The sequence below is a fragment of the Mustela putorius genome, unplaced genomic scaffold (assembly GCF_011764305.1).
Source record: "Mustela putorius furo isolate JIRA1106 unplaced genomic scaffold, ASM1176430v1.1 tig00003867_pilon_pilon_pilon, whole genome shotgun sequence".
NCBI classification, from domain to species: domain Eukaryota; kingdom Metazoa; phylum Chordata; class Mammalia; order Carnivora; family Mustelidae; genus Mustela; species Mustela putorius.
This window is the reverse complement of record NW_025422019.1, coordinates 22,714,785-22,733,544: the sequence shown is the minus strand read 5'-3', so window position 1 is coordinate 22,733,544 and position 18,760 is coordinate 22,714,785. Positions and strand designations below refer to the sequence as shown.

The 18,760-nt window shown below is 37.4% G+C and overlaps 1 protein-coding gene across 1 annotated transcript in view; it reads left to right on the top strand.

Annotated features, from left to right (window-relative positions):
* Positions 1-18,760, top strand: part of LRP1B (LDL receptor related protein 1B) — a 1,620,129-nt gene that overhangs the window by 740,687 nt on the left and 860,682 nt on the right. The gene's annotated exons all lie outside the window — the stretch shown is intronic.

Genomic DNA, 18,760 nt, shown 5'->3' with positions numbered 1-18,760 from the left:
TAAACCAAACCCTCTAATTACTTTTTCTGTATGTTCTTGGGCAAAGCAATTTATCTCTCTAGGTCTCTATTATAATCCAAGATGGGCAAAAGATAGTTTGACCATGGTGCATGGAGGGCAGCATTAGCTCAGATTCATTTTCATTTGATACACTTACTTTTTTTGATAGCATCACTTGAAGTCAATCTTTATCATTCCTAAACTCTGGATAGCAGACCCACTATTTAACATAATAGTTTAAAAGCAGCCTTAACACATTCCTGTGAGAAATTTAAGATCATATATGAACAAAGAGAGAAGACTTCTTTCTTTACGGTTGCTTTATGCTTCTCTTCCTTCCTCTCCTCTCTTTTTCTTGCCTTGCAGCCCTTTCTGTCTTTATCTCATCTTTATCTCTGTCATCGGTATTCCTCTCTCCTGACAGGCTTTTCTGTTGCACTCCTACGCGCCTCCATATAGCTAACCAAGACCCTGACTTCATGCGTCTAGTCAAGCCAAAAGTCACTTAGAGATTTCTGTGTCAACATTTTAAAAATCTGAGTCTTAGAACCTGATTAACACGTTGCAACCAATTTATTGGATGCCTCATGGTTAACTGTTCACTGCTGGTGCAATAATCTAGGGAAAGGGGGCAGGTGTGGGAGGTGCTGCAGGGTAAGGGCCAATGCACTGCAGGAGCTAAATCCTGTGGGACAAAAGCCTCTTTCTACAAAACAAATAAATGACAAACAAAAAAACACATAATGAACTGGACAGATGCTCCAAACTGAATTTCCCAACTGTGGATTCTATATTTTATGATGAATATCAATGTCAGAGACTGCTCATTAGGTTCATGGTGGATAATATAATTTATTTAGAATATCCTGGGCAGCCAATTGGGCATTAGGCCTTGAAGCCTTAGCCCACTAGGTCACTACCTTGTTTTCATTCAAGTGTACACTTTTCATCTTTCTTTTATAAATACTTAGAAACACTTTTGCCTCACAATTTAATTCAAAATAAGTAAAACCCTATTATAGTGGTTAACTAGAAATTGTTATTTGGATAATTTATCCTACAGAATAAATGTATATATATTAACATATAAATTGAATACAAACACACACACACACATACACATATTTGAAACAGGTTGGGGAGCCTGGGTGGCTCAGTGGGTTGAGCCACTGCATTCGGCTCAGGTCATGATCTCAGGGTCCGGGGATCGAGTCCCACATCCGGCTCTCTGCTCAGCGGGGAGCTTCCTCCTCTCTCTCTGCCTGCCTCTCTGCCTACTTGTGATCTCTCTCTGTCAAATAAATAAATAAAATCTTTAAAAAAAAAAAAGATTGAAACAGGTTGACTGGCACATGGAAATCCTACATTTCTAATAGTTTCATGGCTCTTCTTCATAGTGGAGTATGAAATTTGTCCTTTTACTTTTGCTATTAACTCTGGCAAAACAAAGTAAACAAAATGCTGGGAGCATTTACAAAGGAAATTATAGATATTTTTTTTTAGACTTCTGAATTTTCTGACATATTGATTACTCAAATAACTTTACGGAACAAGTAAAACTACCTTATAGTAATTTATATTTGTCTTTTAAATTGCTGATTTTCATAAGCAGCATTTGTCAGTAGAACATTTGACTTCTATTTCTCTTTCTGTAGTAATGATAGCTGTTCCAGTCACCATTTGTCTTAACCATGGATATTTATCACCTAAGAATTTTCCAGTTACAAATGGTAGAAAACTCTGTTCAAGTCAGTTTAAGCAAAAAGAGAAATTCAATGACTCAGATCACTAAATAAATCAAGGAATACTGATTTTGGCATGGCCAGATTTAGGGCTTCAAAATAGTTCCTCAGGACCTGTGTTTTCTCCATTTGGTTCACTAAACAAATCTGGTCCATTATTATGCTAATTGCGAGTAATCTGAACTGTCAAATATCTGTTTTAAATTCTTATTAAATGGAGAAGTATTCTTCTAAATAATTTTGGGCACTGTACCAGTCAGAGTTCCACCAGAAAAATAGAACCAGCAAGATTCATGAATATGTATAGATTTCTTACAAGTATTGATATGTGGTAGATGAAAATGCTTAGGACAGGCAGTCTTAGAAAGGGCAGGCTGAAAGTCTTGGGCAAAGCTGCTAGTAGTATCCACAGGTAGATATTCTTCCTCATGGAGACTTTGGTTCTGCTCTTAAAGCTATTCAACTGAGTAGAATAAATGCACCCAGATTATAGGAAATAATGTCCTTTGTTAAATTTAGCTTATTATATATGTTAATCAGATACACAAAACATCTTCACGGTAACACCTAGGTCAGAACTGAATTGAATCAAGGGAGACTGTCTTGTTAAATAGCCAGGCGAAGCTGAATATCAGTCATAGGCACTGATATTTGAAGAAAAAAGACATGGAGAAGGAGGAGCAAACAGCAACTTAAAATTCTAACACAGATGTGATTCAAATAACCTCTTCTCTGAAAAACTGAATGGCCTCCATGTAAGAAATTACTGAGATTGTGACAAGATTACCATTATTGAATAGCCTACTATTTTTAATATTTTGACTATGACACTAACAAGAGCTTGTTAGAAGGCCTTCTAACAATCAGCAGAGCTACACTACCAACTTTTCCTGAGTATTCATAAATTGTAAAGTACATTTATCTTCAATGATCTTGATTCCTATTCCCTCCAGAGGGACATAGGAATTCCCTATTGTATTACCAGAACCTTCAACATAGTAGATGCTCACTTAATATTTCTGAAAAGAAAGAATGATTAGGGAAGGGAAGGGAGGACTAGATACAGGCATATTTTCAATATTTTGCTATTACTAATAAAGTTATGGGGATAACTTAGTGCCTTCATTGTCTCTTATTTGTGAATATGTCTCGTCAAGATAAATTACTGGAATAGAGATTGCTGGATCAAAGGACACGTACATAAATAACTTTTCTTTTAGATATTGCCCAAATTTGCTCCACACTGATTATAGGAATTAGAGATTTCAGGAAGCTCCCCAGGTGATTATTGTATCCAGTAAAGCTTAGAAGTCAAGTATTCACTTTTTTGAATATTAATTCTCTTGTCAAAAAAAAAAAAAAAAGTGCACCTGTAGTACTATAAGTAATGCAGTATTTACTAGCATAGCTGCCAATTTGTACATCCTTACACACTGATTGTTGAAGGAACCCCTGAAGCTCAGCCCAGTCAAGAAACTCTGGTGTAGGAGCAGCTCACAATTATAAAAATAGTTGTTTTTTTTAACTCAGTGGGGACAGTCGATTCCCTTCACTAGCTTCCCTCGTCTTCTGCAGTCTTACCTACGTGCAGCCTAAGCTTGATCCTTCATTTCTGCTTAAAACTAAACCAAGAGATTTGGATAACATCACTTATGAAGAAGTTATTGATTTACAGAGTTTTGCCTTATTTTTTTTCTAAGTACATCTTTCCTTCACAGCTAGGAAGTGAACATCAAAGAAATCTTTATTCTCTTTACACTGCTATTTTATCTGTATAACCATATGAGTTTATCATCATTACAGTATTATTACACAATCTATTCCAACGGCAAACTGAGATGTGTACAAGTATAAATAACAAATAATATACAAGAAAACTGTGCTGTAAAATTTCATTTTTCTACATGCTGTTTTCCCCCCACTTAGTAAGAATTTAAAATAGAAATTGACAGTTCAGTTAACTGTCAATTAGCATAGCAATGGACCAGATTTGTTCAGCAGTCCACAACTTCATGGATACTTACCTTAGTCACTTCTGAGACAACCATCTGTGTTATTTCAGCCCAGAAAAATGTCTTCATAAACCAATAGGACTTCCTTAATGCAGAAATTAGGTTATACATCTCTGCATATCTCAAAGAGCAACTTCTGGACATCTAATATATTACTGCAAATATCTTACTGTTCCACATGAATCAAGTATATTGAGCATGAGCCTTTGGATATTGACATCCTGTAAACTGACCCTTGAAGGACTCCTAAAATAGCATTGCCCTTGGTCATGAAGTTAATATACCTAGACTATAAAATCCATTCTTCATATTAAATGGAATGGTACCTTGAGATCTTATAAGACAGGTAGACTTAGACTTTCTGAGAGAAATCTGAAGTCACAATATACTTAAGAAATATATTTTATGAAAGTTGTTATACTAGAAGGCTACTCTCTATTCACCTTGTTCCCAGTCAATTAATTATCAAGTCCTATTGACTAAGATCCCAAAATATTTCTGAACTTTCTTCTCTTTTCCATCCTCAGCCCCTGTACTAATGTGTAACTACCAAACTAGTATATTCTTGTCTAATCTCTTAGTACTTTCAAACCAGCCTACTCATGGGTGGCAGTATTCTTAAAATTCTCATTGGTTGTATTAAATATCCTACTTTAAAGTAAACAAAGTAGCAAGTTTTTGCTAGATACTAGATACAGGTCATCTGACCCTCTTAGGAATACAGCTAAGTATTGTTATAATCTGGTATCTGTATTTAAGTAGAAAGGAATGCTGAGGAGATGCCATTAAAAATGAAAATTGGCCAGGCACTGGAAAACCAAGTCTTACCGTGAACCCATCACTAATGCCTACAAATTCTCTAAAGGGAGCTATATATAAAAAAAGATAGTGTAATCAAACTAAGACAACAATGATTTATTGTTAGCTAATGATTTGGGTTCCAAGTAGAATTCCATTGGGCTGTGCTGGATAATGTGGAAAATGTATTTATTTCCCTAAGCTAGAACGGCCTTATCCATATTTTTCCCCCTTTAGTCCAATTTCAAGTCTGAGTTATAGATTTTATTGATCCAATAGGACAAAGTCAGTCCAAAGCCTTTGTGAGTGTGTGTTTGGAGGGGGGAGGGAGAGAGAGAGAGAGAGAGAAGGAGAGAGAAGAGAGGGAGAGTGAGAAGGAAGAAGGAGGGAAGGAAGGAGGGGAAAAAGAAAGGAAAGGAAAAAAAAGAAGGAAGAAAATGAATGAATGGACAGACACATGATGAGGTCCTGAGCATGCAATACTGAATAAAGCATGTCGCTCTCGCCAGCAAGAACAACTCAGAGACTCACGTAGCGGCGAATCTTTTTTATTAATCGCTTTTTTCTTCCTCCTCCTCTAACCCCGGGCGCATGGGTTTTTATGCAGGCAGTGTTAACCAATCAGAATGCAGTGCTCATGCACCTCCCGCGTCAGTGGACCTAAATGAACAGCCAATCATATTCAGTCCATTACAGCTCTTATAGTAGGCCTCCTATACTGGCTCCCGACATCTCCCCCTTTTTTATTTATTTATAATGGCTGAGATCGTGCCTGTCTTAGGTTGCCAATCCTCAGCACACATGCTTACCCGTCATCGGGTACTCTCCCTGGTCGAAGAGCCCCTGTCTTAGGTTGCTATGGTGTGGGATCAGTCTTACCCGTCTTTGACTACCGATCTAGCATGCTTAGCCATATCTGGGGGGAGGTACCAGCCTCAAGAGCCATCATGGCTTGAACCATGAGGTGTTATTGTCGTTGATTGCGACGGATACGGCCACACACCCAACGTAACATTAGTACGTTAGCTGTGATTAAGAGAACAGCCATGGCACCAAGTCCGGCCCACTGTTTGAGGGACGAAACAGATTGCTGTAACATTTTTTTTCCCCACTCACTAACAGGTGCAATAGTTACTTTGGTAGAATTTATGGATATAATTTGAGCTCATAATTGCCTAGTTAAATTTTGAAATTGACGGTTCCAGGTACCATTAAGCATTCTTCCCAATTGTCGAGACAGATTGGCCGCTACTGACAAGTTATTGTAAGCTACGGGAGTAACACAAAGTCCCGCCATATTATGTATACATCCTGTTGAGATTATAGATTCTAAGACATCTATTTGTTCCTGTACTAGATCAACTCTTTGATTTACAATAAGGATCCCAGCATGCAAATGTCCGTTAATTTGTTCTTGCGTAGCCAATGCTTCAGCGACCATTCCTGTGACGTTGTTGAGCGCAGCTGCTGTCTGTACTGACGTTGTCAACGCTACTGCAGCAGCAGTGGTGGCGGTGGCAGATGCTGCAATAGCCGCAATGATGGCTGCTGTTATCCCAAAATCTCTTTTATGCTGTAGCAACACAGGCAAGTTATCGGAGTTCACTTGCACCGGCATAGGGATGTATGTTGGTATCTTGGCTATTACTGCTGAGTCTCCCACCATGGCGTTCCAACATTCTGATAGCAGACAATTCTGGGACTCACAAGAGAAACTAGATGACTTGTTAATAGTAGAAGCATTAAAAACTATGAAGAGAAAGGGAGCTCTAACACAGACGGGCGTTGGTGAGTAACTTATATGCTTAGCTGAGGTGCAATTGCAAGTAACATTTGTTTCAAATCAAGAGCCTACCTGATAGTTGTACGTACAGTTACTCCATGTAGACCCATTAATAAAGTGAAGGCTTTCCAAGCCTGTACATGCCTGTGCAGCGTTGCAGAGCAGCCACCTATCTAGAAGGTGAGCTGATGCACCTTGCGCTGGGTCTTGGTAGGTATAATTATAGCCAAAAAAGGTGGAGTTAGAGTAAGTGGGGATTTTAGGACTGAATGAGAATCCTGTTCCCACCCAAACTTCTGAGAGGCTACTATGGCAGCCACTCATGCGGTGCAGCTCGCACAATAGCAGGCCTTGGTGCAGCAAGGTTTATACGGAGGAGGCCCCTTGTAAGGTGGCGCTGTTGGGGCTGGGCACGTGGGCGTAGGATCTAAGTTATCTACCACTTCCATCTTTGTTTGTAACTGCGCCATAAGCTCCTTCTTCCGCTTTTAATTTCAGCTGTGCCATAACTTCCCCCTGCATTTTGAGCTGCGCCATAGCCTTCTTTAGCTCTTCCTCCTTTTTTGCAAGCTCCTTTTGCATCTTGCTCACCTTTTGGCTTTTGGGTGATTTCCCTCCTCTGCCCCTTTCATCATCGCTCGAGCTAGATCCCTCACTGTCTGAGTGTCCGTTTGAGCTTTCACTCTCAGAGCTAGTGTCCTTCAAGGAGCCTTTACAAGATTCCTCTTTCACTTGTTCTAAGATCTCCCCTCCCAGTTGCACCGCCTGGCATATGGGCTCTCGCGGGGATTGCAAACAAACTTTCACTAAAGACCAAACGGCCAGGGTTCCCGGTGTAGTGTGCAGATCGCGTCTAAGGTCTTCTCCTAAATGCTCCCACTGAGGGATGTTTAATATCCCTTCCTCCAAAAACCAGGGAGCTGTTTGTCCCACTTCTCTCAAAAACAAACGAGCTGTTTTATTTTTTAAAGGAGTACCAATTGCTTTAAGGATATCAGAAAGCAGCCCCAGCATTTTATATGTGGCCATCTCGTTTCCCATACCGGAAAGCTTTCTACGCTCATCCTCGACTTGAGGAACTTTCCCTGTCACTAGACAGAAATAGGTGCACTCTTTACCTGATCGTCGCCGACTCCGTGCATCTCTCACGATGAGATTCCCGGGTTTCGGCACCACTTGTCGCTCTCGCCAGCAAGAATGACTCAGAGACTCACGCAGTGGCGAACCTTTTTTATTAATCGCTTTTTTCTTCCTCCTCCTCTGGGTTTTTATGCAGGCAGTGTTAACCAATCAGAATGCAGTGCTCATGCACCTCCCGCGTGAGTGGACCTAAATGAACAGCCAATCATATTCAGTCCCTTACAGCTCTTATAGTAGGCCTCCTATACTGGCTCCCAACAAAAGCAGATATGTCCTTTGTCTTCTAGGAGTTTATAGTCTACTTAGTAAACAGATCTTAAACATACCGTGTGTGTGTGTGTGTGTGTGTGTGCTGTATCTTTTATGCAAGTAAAATAAAGAAGAACATTGTAAAAAATACAGAATGACATGAAATTATATCAGATGGACCTAACTAATATTGGAAAGGTAGGAAAGGTTCCCCTGCCCCCTCCCCCCCAACAGGAATTGACATGTAGGTTGAAATCTAAAGTCAAGATTGAGATACCATGGCCTGAATTACTTTCCAGACTGGGGGAGAGGATATGTGAAGTGCAGAATGGAAGAAAAGACAGTTTGTTCAAGAAACTGAAACATGGCCAAAGTGTTAGAAGTATAGAAGTATACCACTAGAGGGCCAAGGTAATAGAAGTGGGGAAGTATACCAGTAGATGATGCTGGAGAGATAGTTAGAGACTAGATCATGCTCACCATTGTTGGTAATGTTAGGAATATGAGGTTTTATGCTGACTGCTATTAACAGCTATAGAAGGGTTTTATTATACATTATCCCCTTTTCATCTTAATAAGATTCCTTTGGCATCAATGAGGAGAGTGGTTTTAAAGAAATAAGAAACAGAGATGAGTTATAAGTCCCCAGGCAGGAGATGATGGTGACTGGGTTTAGAAAAGAGAAACAGAATTAAATAAATATGGGATTTGAGATATATTTTGAAGCTACCAGTGTCAGGATATGGTGGTGAACTAGATGTAAAAGATAAGGTAGAAGTTACAGAGGATAAATTCCTGATTTCTGGAATGAGTGATTGGGTAAAAAGTGACAGTATTCATCAAAACAAAATGAGGGGATAAATTTTGTAAGAAAGAACAAGAATTTACTACTGGATATGTTACATTTAAGATGCCTCAAAGAATTTCAATGCAAATATCAAAAAGGCAACTGTATTTATGAGTTAGAATCTCAGAAGACAGGTTAGAATATAAAAGAGTTATTATAATACTAACGAAAATCATGGAAACTTTAAAGACTTCTTTATGAGAAAATTTAGGGATTCCACATCAGAACCTGGGAACCTCCAGTTTTAGAATCCTGGCCAGGATACAGAAAGAGGTAGTGGAAAAGGTAGCTAAGATAAAGCAATCAAGAAGTAAGAATACCTTGGGGCATCTGGGTGGCTCAGTGGGTTAAGCCACTGCCTTCGGCTCAGGTCATGATCTCAGGGTCCTGGGAACGAGTCCCGCATCGGGCTCTCTGCTCAGCAGGGAGCCTCCTTCCTTCTCTCTCTCTCTGCCTGCCTCTCAGTGTACTTGTAATTTCTCTCTGTCAAATAAATAAATAAAATCTTAAAAAAAAAAAGGAAGAATACCAATACAGTGCTAAAAGAAAAAAAAATAATCAAAAGGAAGAAAGGGATTAACTTGGTCTAATGCTATAGAAAGGTTAGTAAAAAGGGCTGAGAAAGGTTTAGATACATGTTAAGTAACTGCCAATCTCTGTAGGTTAAAAAAAAAGTGGAATGATAGAATGGTGGGGTTGGAGGAGATATCAGTGAGGTAGAAGGATGATTGAGAGGAATAACATTCAGCTTGTATGAAAAATTCTTTGGAGAAGGTTGGATGGAAATGAAGCCTAGAGAGAAAGGGCCAGAAATGGAGAGTGTTTCGAGGCTAAAAGAAAAGGTTTGTTTCAGGATGATAAATAGTAGAGCAAGCTCATATGTTAAAGGTAAGATTTAGTAGAAAAGGAGAGGTTAAAAATGCAGAAAGAAGTGGGAATTATTGAAGCCAAGTTTCAGAGGAGATGGGATGTGTATATGTGTTCCTGTTCACTTTGTATTGGATTCAAAGACCAGAGGAGGCTTCCATATGCATTACAAAAGGAGAAGGTGGGAGAGAATTAATGTAGATGCAGATGGGTTTTAGCTGGGGCTGTAAGAAAGCAGAGTTGCTTTTTGATGTGCTCTCAATTCTCTATCCAATAAGAGGAAAGATCATCCTCTGAGAGTGGAGTAGGCTGTAATGGGGTGAATTAGAAGGCAGGGAACAGTGGGAAAGAAATGAGAAATAGAATTTGAAGGTTGGCTGAACAACAGAGAATGGAGAGGGTCAGCGGGGACAATGTCTCAATGAACTCGAAGAGTTATTGCAGTGAGAGCACCTGCACAATACGATAGAAAACACTGCCAAGTGAAAGAATAAGAAGCTCTTGTATGTGTTTGGGGGGTGGGGAGGGGTATCTCTTTCAGTGAAGGTAAAATTTCTGGTGATGACAAACAATATAGTTTTTATCATGATGGAAATTTGTGGTTGAAATGTACTGGAAATAAAAGGTCAGATGCAGAGAGGAGGTCAAGAAAGCAAGGGAAAAGTTGTGGGATCCATTTATCCTGTAGATACTTCCCTAGTTTGGTTGTGGTCAGAAAGAGAGAAAACTGGGCACTGACTCTTAAATAAAAATAATTAGATTTAAAAAAAATCAGAAGGTTGGGCACCTGGGTGGCTCAGTGGGTTGAGCTGCTGCCTTCGGCTCAGGTCATGATCTCGAGTTCCCAGGATCGAGTTCCGCATCGGGCTCTCTGCTTGGCAGGGAGCCTGCTTCCTCCTCTCTCTCTCTGCCTGCCTCTCTGCCTACCTCTCTGCCTACTTGTGATCTCTCTCTGTCAAATAAATAAATAAAATCTTTAAAAGAAAATCAGAAGGTTGACAGATGATTCTTTGAGGATGGATGTGATTTATGAGACTCTCAATAAAGCAGGAGGTTTTACAAAATAAGAGGAAAATAATAATCTAGAATTAAAAATGGGTCAGGGCACTGATTTTGTATCTACCCCTGAGGTTCTTGTTAGGAGCCCATATTTCCTTTTCTTTCTTTCTTTCTTTCTTTCTTTCTTTCTTTCTTTCTTTCTTTGTTCCTTCCTTCCTTTCTTTCTTTCCTTCTTTTCTTTCTTCTAAATTAAACTCCGTTTTTATAGTTATGATTTATTTATTTAATAAATAAATACAATAGTAGTGAGAGAGTATCTATTGTAAATAAATATAATAGAGAGTGAGAGAATGAGTGAGATAGTGAGTGACAGAGTGCATGAGCAGGGAGGAGAGGGGCCCTGGAATATTGACCTGAGCCCAGGGCAGACACTTAAGTGACTGAGCCGCCCGTGTGCCCCAGGAGCCCACGTTTTCAATGACTGCTGGGAAATATGACCTCAGGAGGTGCTAAGTTTCAGTCAGTAAAGGTAAAACATTGGAAACTACATGAAGGGTATAGTCTTAGAATATTGGGGCATTTATGATCATGGAGTAGAGTTTCAGAGGGCAGATCAGAAGGGGTTTGGTAGGAAGAGATGAGGTTTGTATTAGATAAAGAAGAGTTTCTAAGAATTCCAATTATGGTCTGAAAATAATGACTGCTGGTTGGTGAAAATGTGAAGCCAAATGTGTCATTATCTTCCAGGCAGTTAGATGTGACAGGTCCAGTTGAGCCATGGGTAGAAGGAATGAATGAATGAACATAAACCACATGGTTCTTTTCTTGGAGAATAGAGGAAGTGATGCAAGTAAGCAGGTCAATTTGGACCATCCTTTTTCTTCCTGATAGGGTCAATACTTTACCCTCAGGCACTGACAACCCAGAGAGATGATTAAGTTTTTTTTTTTTTTTTCCCCCACTGTGTCCCAATGTTTGTTAAGCAGTGATGAAATACCTATGTGACAAAGAGAAAAATAATAATAAAAAATAATGTGCAGATCTATTTTTCTCTCTCCCCCCACTCCAAACCCCAAGAGAGAGAGATTATGTGCGTGCCAGTGGGGTGGGGTTGGGCAGAAGAAAAAGAAGAGAAAGAATCTTAAGCAGGCTCCAAGCCAGTGCAGAGTGGAAAGCTGGGCTTGATCTCAGTATCATGACCTGAACTGAAATCTAGAGTCCGATGCCTAGCTAATTGAGCCACCCAGGGCCCCCTCTCTACCTTTTTTTAACCACTCCCTCTTTCCAATGGTAGGTTTATTAATTGCTGAGTTGAATCTTATCTCTCAGACTATGGAAAATGGAAAACAAATGGAAGGAAAGCCTAAGATACTAAGGTTTCTTATTTTTTATTATTTGGTTAAAATCATAAAAAAAGATGAGTTCAAGGCAGTGTTGGGGTTAGGTATAGATTGATGTTGGCTGTATTTGAGTTTGTGAGAGAGTTTAGCCAGCTGGAATTAGGGAAGAACGTTTGGAAATCTATGGTTTGAGTATATATTCAGTTTTTTAAAAAATGAAAGGCGATTTTTAAAAATGATTTTATTTATTTATTTGACAGAGAGATAGAGAGCACAAGTAAGCAGAGCAGGAGGCAGAGGAGAGGGAGAAGCAGGCCCTCCACTGAGCAGGGAACTTGACCTGGGGCTCAATCCCAGGAGACTGGTCATGGCCTCAGCCGCAGGTAGATGCTTAACTGACCGAGCCACCCAGGCACCGCGGAAAGATGACTTTTTTTTTTTTAATGCTGTTCATTAATAGTATCCTTCTTTGTCTTCTCATGGGAGGTTGCAAGAAAGGTTGCAGATGTTTTCTATTTATGCAAGATTGATTTTTTTTTTTAAAGTGACCCAGTGTCAAGATGGGAGTTTTTTGAGGATTAAATATAAAAGTCATAAAATGATTGCTTTATTTATTTATTTATAATTAATATACAATGTTATATTAGTTTCAAGTGTGTAACATAGTGATTTACCAATCCTGTACATTACTGAATGGTCACCAAGATTATAAATATAGTCATCATCTATTACCATATATTATAATATTGATTATATTCCTTCTGCTGCATCTCCATGATATAATTATTTTCTAGGAGGAAGTTTGTGCCTCTTAATCCCCTTTATCTATATTACCCACCCTCCCATCTACCTCCCCTCCTGAAGCCATAAATTTGTCTCTGTATTAGAGAATCTGTTTTTGTTTGTTCATTTGTTTTTGTATTAGATTCCACATATGAGTGAAACCATATGGTATTTGTCTTTCTCTGACTTCTTTCACCTACCATAATACCCTCTCAGTCTACCCCTATTGTCAGAAGTGGCAAGATCTCATTCTTTTTTTATGGCCAGGTAATATTATAAATTATAATATATAATCTTTATTCATTCATCTGTTGATGGACACTTCTGTTGCTTCCATATCTTGACTATTTTAAATAATACTGCAATAAACATGGGGGTGCATATACCTTTTCAAATTAGTGTTTTCATTCTCTGTGGATAATACCCAATAGTGGAATTACTGGATCATATGGCATTTTCATTTTTAATTTTTTGAGAAAACTCCATACTGGTTTCCACAGTGGTTGCACCAATTTATGTTCCCACCAACATGAGTTTCCTTTTCTCCACAGTCTTTCCAACACTTGTTATTTCTTGTCATTTTCACTAACCTTTCTAATTGGTGCGAAGTGATATTTCATTGTGGTTTTGATTTGCATTTCCCTGATGATTAGTGATTTTGAGCATCTTGTGTCTGTTGGCCATCTAGATGTCTTCTTTGGAAAAATATCTAGCCAACTGCTTTGTCCATATCTTGATCAGACTGTTTCTTTTTGGTGCTGAGTGTATTAGGTCTTTCTGTATATTTGGATATTCACCCCTTATTAGATATGTCATTTACAAATATCTTCTCCCATTTGTTTTATTTAGAGTTAATGTTAACTCTAAATAAAAAGTGGTATGATATTTGATTGTCCAATATCTTCAGGACAAGAGTGATCTAAATAGAACATTAAACAATGTAGTGGTTTCTTATGGCTCTTAACTTCTAAGTATAGAAACCCACCAAAGCCAACTCAAATATACAGAGATTTCCTGAGATAATATGGAAAATCATACATGTTCATGCAACTAAAGATAAGAAATAAAGATGGACTCTGTGGGGCCCAATTCCTCACTCAAGGATTACAGGGCTCATTTCATTCCGATTTTCTGTCTCATGGCTCACCCACTTCTATGTACACATTCCAATATTCCTCCTCTCTCACTGCCCCTGTCCCCATCCTCACCCCAGCTGTTCCTCTTGCCCATGTTAGCACAACTGCCACTAGGTGGCCTTCACATTTCTGGGTTTAGATATTTAGAGAAAGGATCTTGGTGACTCAGCTAAACCTACAATTTGTTTTCATTTCTATGGCATGCTCCTCATTGATCTAATTATCTGTCAACAAGAAGGAGAGGGATGCTATTGGTACCTAAAGCTGCCCCTCTCTGGAACATTATCTGGGTGGAGCAGGTTGAGGTAAATAAGGATGTTAATGGGTCAGCCACATTGAGTGACATGTCTAATATATGTATACTTCTGGGGGAGTCATTAGTGGGAATGTTTCCAGAATATAGAGTAGCCAGCAGAGAGCCAGAGTCTATATGTCAAGTTTAATTTCTGTGTGTTTATGTATGAACTAAAAACCAAGTTTGAGAGAGATTTTTCAAACAATGAAAGCAAAAACCTTAACAAGTAAAAATCAATAAATAACTGTCTTGAACAGTCTTGGCTAGGCAGAGAAAATAGTTTGTTTATCATCCACATCCCTTAAGTAGCAGGAGCTAATAGAATTTGAATTTAAAGCTCTTACTCCAAAGACTCATTACTCTTTCAGATTTACGATTGCACTTTAGAATTACAATGCTAAATATTTAATATTTCTACTTTAGTTCTGAATGTACTTAAATTACTCTATATAATGTGGAAAATTGCTTTCTCTTTCAATTTTTTGTATACACAATGGAAGAAAAAAGTTGTATTACTATGATATTATTTGAGTAACAATTATTTTTATTTTTTATTTATTTTTTAATTTTTTAAAATTTATTTATTTTCAGCATAGCAGTATCATTATTTTTTCACCACATCCAGTGAGTAACAATTATTTTAAAAATATGACTGAAAAACAAAGTTCCGAATATAATCCTTGTCAAGGAAAATACATATTATTTTGCTAAAACATGTGATTAATATACATGGATGGTTTCCTAGGACTTAATGAGAACAATGTTTTTGTTTGTTTGTTTGTTTTAATCTGGTAATATGTTTTTATTTGCTCCCATCTCATCAACTCCCTAAACTAAAACTTGCTATGTAATCTCATTTTTCAGCAGTTAAAATGAATAGTAGGTAATTTCATTGTAAGAACTCTGAAAATTTCTGAATTCCATCATGAAGCTATTACCAAAATATTAGGAGTAAGAATATGACACAAAACCAAGGTTGACTATGCAGTTAAAAAGATATGGAGAGGACTCTGATGTGTTTAAATTCCCCTTTGTCCATTTGGACAAAGTACAAAACTGCAGAAGCATCATTTAAAATGTATATCACTGGCAAAAGTAAGTCTTATTTTTATCAGCTAAAGAAAATAAAATATATGTTTAAAATGTCAGTACCTATAACAATTGCTTTGCTTTAAAGTGTAAGGATGATTGGAGCCATAACTCTGTAAGCACAGTGCTCTATCACTGTCTATGAGGGTTCCCTTTGCAACTTTTGATTTATGTCAGGCAAGTTTACCAACAACACTCAAAGTTTCTTACTATCTCCAACTGTATAAAACTTATATATCTATAGTAAAACTTATATATCTATAGTAAAACAGGGCTACTCATATAACCAACAAAGATGTTAGATAAAATCAGTTTCCCGTATCTGATGAGATAAGGAAGCCAACATGATAAACTCCTACCTACTACAGATGCTGAATCAGAAGAACAATGAACTGGATGAATAAAGGACAATTTGATAGAAATATTGCTGTCCTTTATGAACTAATAGTTAAATATGTCATAGAAATACAGTTAGTAGTTGCAGTATTGTCTTATTTTAATTTAAATTTTTGTGTTAGTGGGAATCAGGTAGAATGCCATTCAAAAAATAAGTGACAGACAAGAGAAGAGCAATCACAATTTAATTTTTTTCCATGCTATAAGATAAAAAAAAATTTGATATCACAGGAATGAACAGAGAGAGAGAAAATACCATTATTGTAATCCTGAGGGAATGAGGTATAAGACAAATTTTGGAATGGTCCCTTCTATCCACCATAACTTCATCATGGCACTATACTGGGGGCTCTGCTGTACTTGAAGCTGCATCAGCAACTCGTTTTCTGGTAGGAGAAGATGGTGAAAGGGTAACTGAGAACCTAGAAATTAATAGAATTAAGTGTTCAAAAAATACTGAATAAAATGAAGTAAATGAGACTCCAAACTACCACCATTTTTTATGGAGAATTCCATTTTTTATGGACTTTCTGGAGTAGAGCATAGATTAACCCAGTTTCCAAGATCAGAAGTAGTTACTAGAAAGTACAAAACTATGGCAATTCAGTTCAAAAGGTATAACATAATAAAATTATGAGAAAAATCAAGCAAATTCATCATGAAGATATTCTTTAAAACAACTCATTAACCCTTCAGAAATAATCACATTGTGAACAACAAAGGAAGGCTGAAAAGCTATTCGAATTAGAAGAGCCTAGAGAAAAAAAGAATGATTAAATGCAACATATGATGCTGGATTAGACTCTACATCAGAAAAAAAAGGGGGGGGGAATTTGACAACATAGAACATTATTGGTCAGTGAGCATAATTTGAATAAAAGCTATATATATTGTATCAGTGTTAACATTTTTTTTTCAGTGTTGAAATTATTGATTTTGATAGGTGTACCGTGGTTATGCAAGAGAAGGTCCTTGCTCTTAGGAAAATGCAGGCTGGAGTGTTTAGATGTAGCAGGTCATAATGTTTGCAATTTCCTGTCCTGAGTACTAGCAGGACTAGAAATAGCCAGAGGGACAAAAGATGAACAACCCATGAATCTGAGTGAATGACGTAGATATTCACACGACTATTCTTATAACTTTTCTGTAAGTTTGAAATTATTTTAAAATAATGAGTTAAAAACAAAGGTATGACAAACATTCATGCTATGGCTCTGGTAATGGCTGATCACGTGGACTTTGAGCTTATTTCCTCTGTAAAATAAAAATAATCCGCCTCTTCTGTCTTAGAGGTACGGATCAGTGACATAGTGGGGTTCACAAAGTACTATTTACTTTTCTAAGATTTGGACAAATATGTTATAGGAAAGAAAAGAGTGATTTTTCAACCCGTATCTCAGATGAAATTTAGTTAGATTTCAGACAGAAACCTTAACTTTTGTTTTCAATCACAATACAACCGTGCCTCAATTAAAGAATGCCCTAAAAGTGAAGCTTTTCTCTGTAACAGTAGTAGGAGATTTTAAACTAAGAGTAAAAATTATTAAAACAAGTAAATTCAAAAAATGCATATAACCATGTGACTATGGGTACTTGCTGCTTACAGTTTTTATGGTATCAGTGCTATTATCCTGGTGAACACTTCCATTTCTTGCATTTCAATTATAAGTGAACAGAACTCATCATAGTCAGTGTTCTGAACTTTGAGAAGGACCAATTTGGTATAAGGAACATCTTTGATGTCTCTACTGGGCACTAGTTTGTTTGTTTGTTTGTTTGTTTGTTTTACTGTGTGTTGGGGTTACAAAGATAATACATTCTTTACAGTTCTAGCTCTTTACTATTTCTTCTTCACATACCCAAAGTCCTCCTATTCTTTTGATTTTACTCTTCATTAAAACAGGGGTACTTTGATAAGTCATATATTTATACTTTTCCCCCTATATTTTGACTGAATCTTACTCAGAGCATTACCTCAACCAGTTTTATTATGACCTGGAATAATATGAGAATCACTTTCATCATTCCTGCAATAGATCATTATCACTGAAAATCTTAGAAAAATAAATCATATTTTCCCTGACCGCTTTCATCATCAGCTGGTTCACTCTTCCTCCATAACTAAACTTCTCAAAGCAACTTCTCAAAATTATTGGTATTTTAACAAATGCCGAATTCAACATATTCTTAATCTGAATTATTTTTGTGAAGTGATTGACCCAGCCAACCACTCTAGTCTTTTATTCTGGAACTTCTCTCCCTTAGACTTCTAGAAAGTCTGTAATCTCTCTGACCACAGCCTCTGATTTTTATTTGGTTTCATTCTCCATGGTTCTGGACTTGGCACACTTCTCTTTTTTCCCTTTTGGGATTACATGTAATTAAGTCATCTCAAAATGACTTCCGGGTAGTCCCCAACTCCAGACTCATCTTTCCTCTTCAACATCATGTACTTGGCACAATCACCTGCTTTATATCACTATGCCTAGTCTATACATATCACATTATCCATAGTGTGCCAGAGCCTCCAACTCTTTATTTCCAAACCTACCCTTGGATCAGCATGTCTATAGCTCTGTGAAGCAGGCCAGTCAGAAAAGGAAACTAGAAAAGGAGAGACATTTTTTATAGAATGAAAAAGAGAACTTCATATAGCAGGAATAGTGTGTAGTGTTCTACAGTAAGAAATAGGAAAACTAGGTACTCCTTGTAATAATTTAACTTGGGATAGCTATGTGCAAATTGATTTGAAGTGTTGAAAGAGGATATAAGATGAAAGCAGGAAAAGAGAGAGAGCAAGTGCAAGTGAGTACATAGGGGCGGAAGTTTGTCAAGCATAACAATAAAATGTGGCACCTTATGCCCTTTTACTTATTTTTACTAAAATAGAAAAGTTCTTCACCTGAATAGAATGTTACTTGGAGATAATTTTTAACTTACTGTGATAAATCGGTCTTTCAAGAATATTTAGGAAAATATCTTCTCAGAATAAAATCTGGCTTATACTGTTACAGAACAGTATGCATTAATGTTTAAAAATTAGTCAAAACCTACCGCAGGAGAAAGAGCTAAATTACAGTTTAAATAATACTGTTTAGCTTGAAATATACCCCATACTGTTAGATAATGCAAGGATGTTGAGAAAAGTAACTAAAAACTAATTCACCAAGTTTGTAAAATCAAATATTCTATACTCTAGGTAATCTTAATATTTCTCAGTCACTGTAAATCAGATTATTCTTGAGATTGTATTTAAGTCAAGGTAAGATAGTCTTCTATTTACA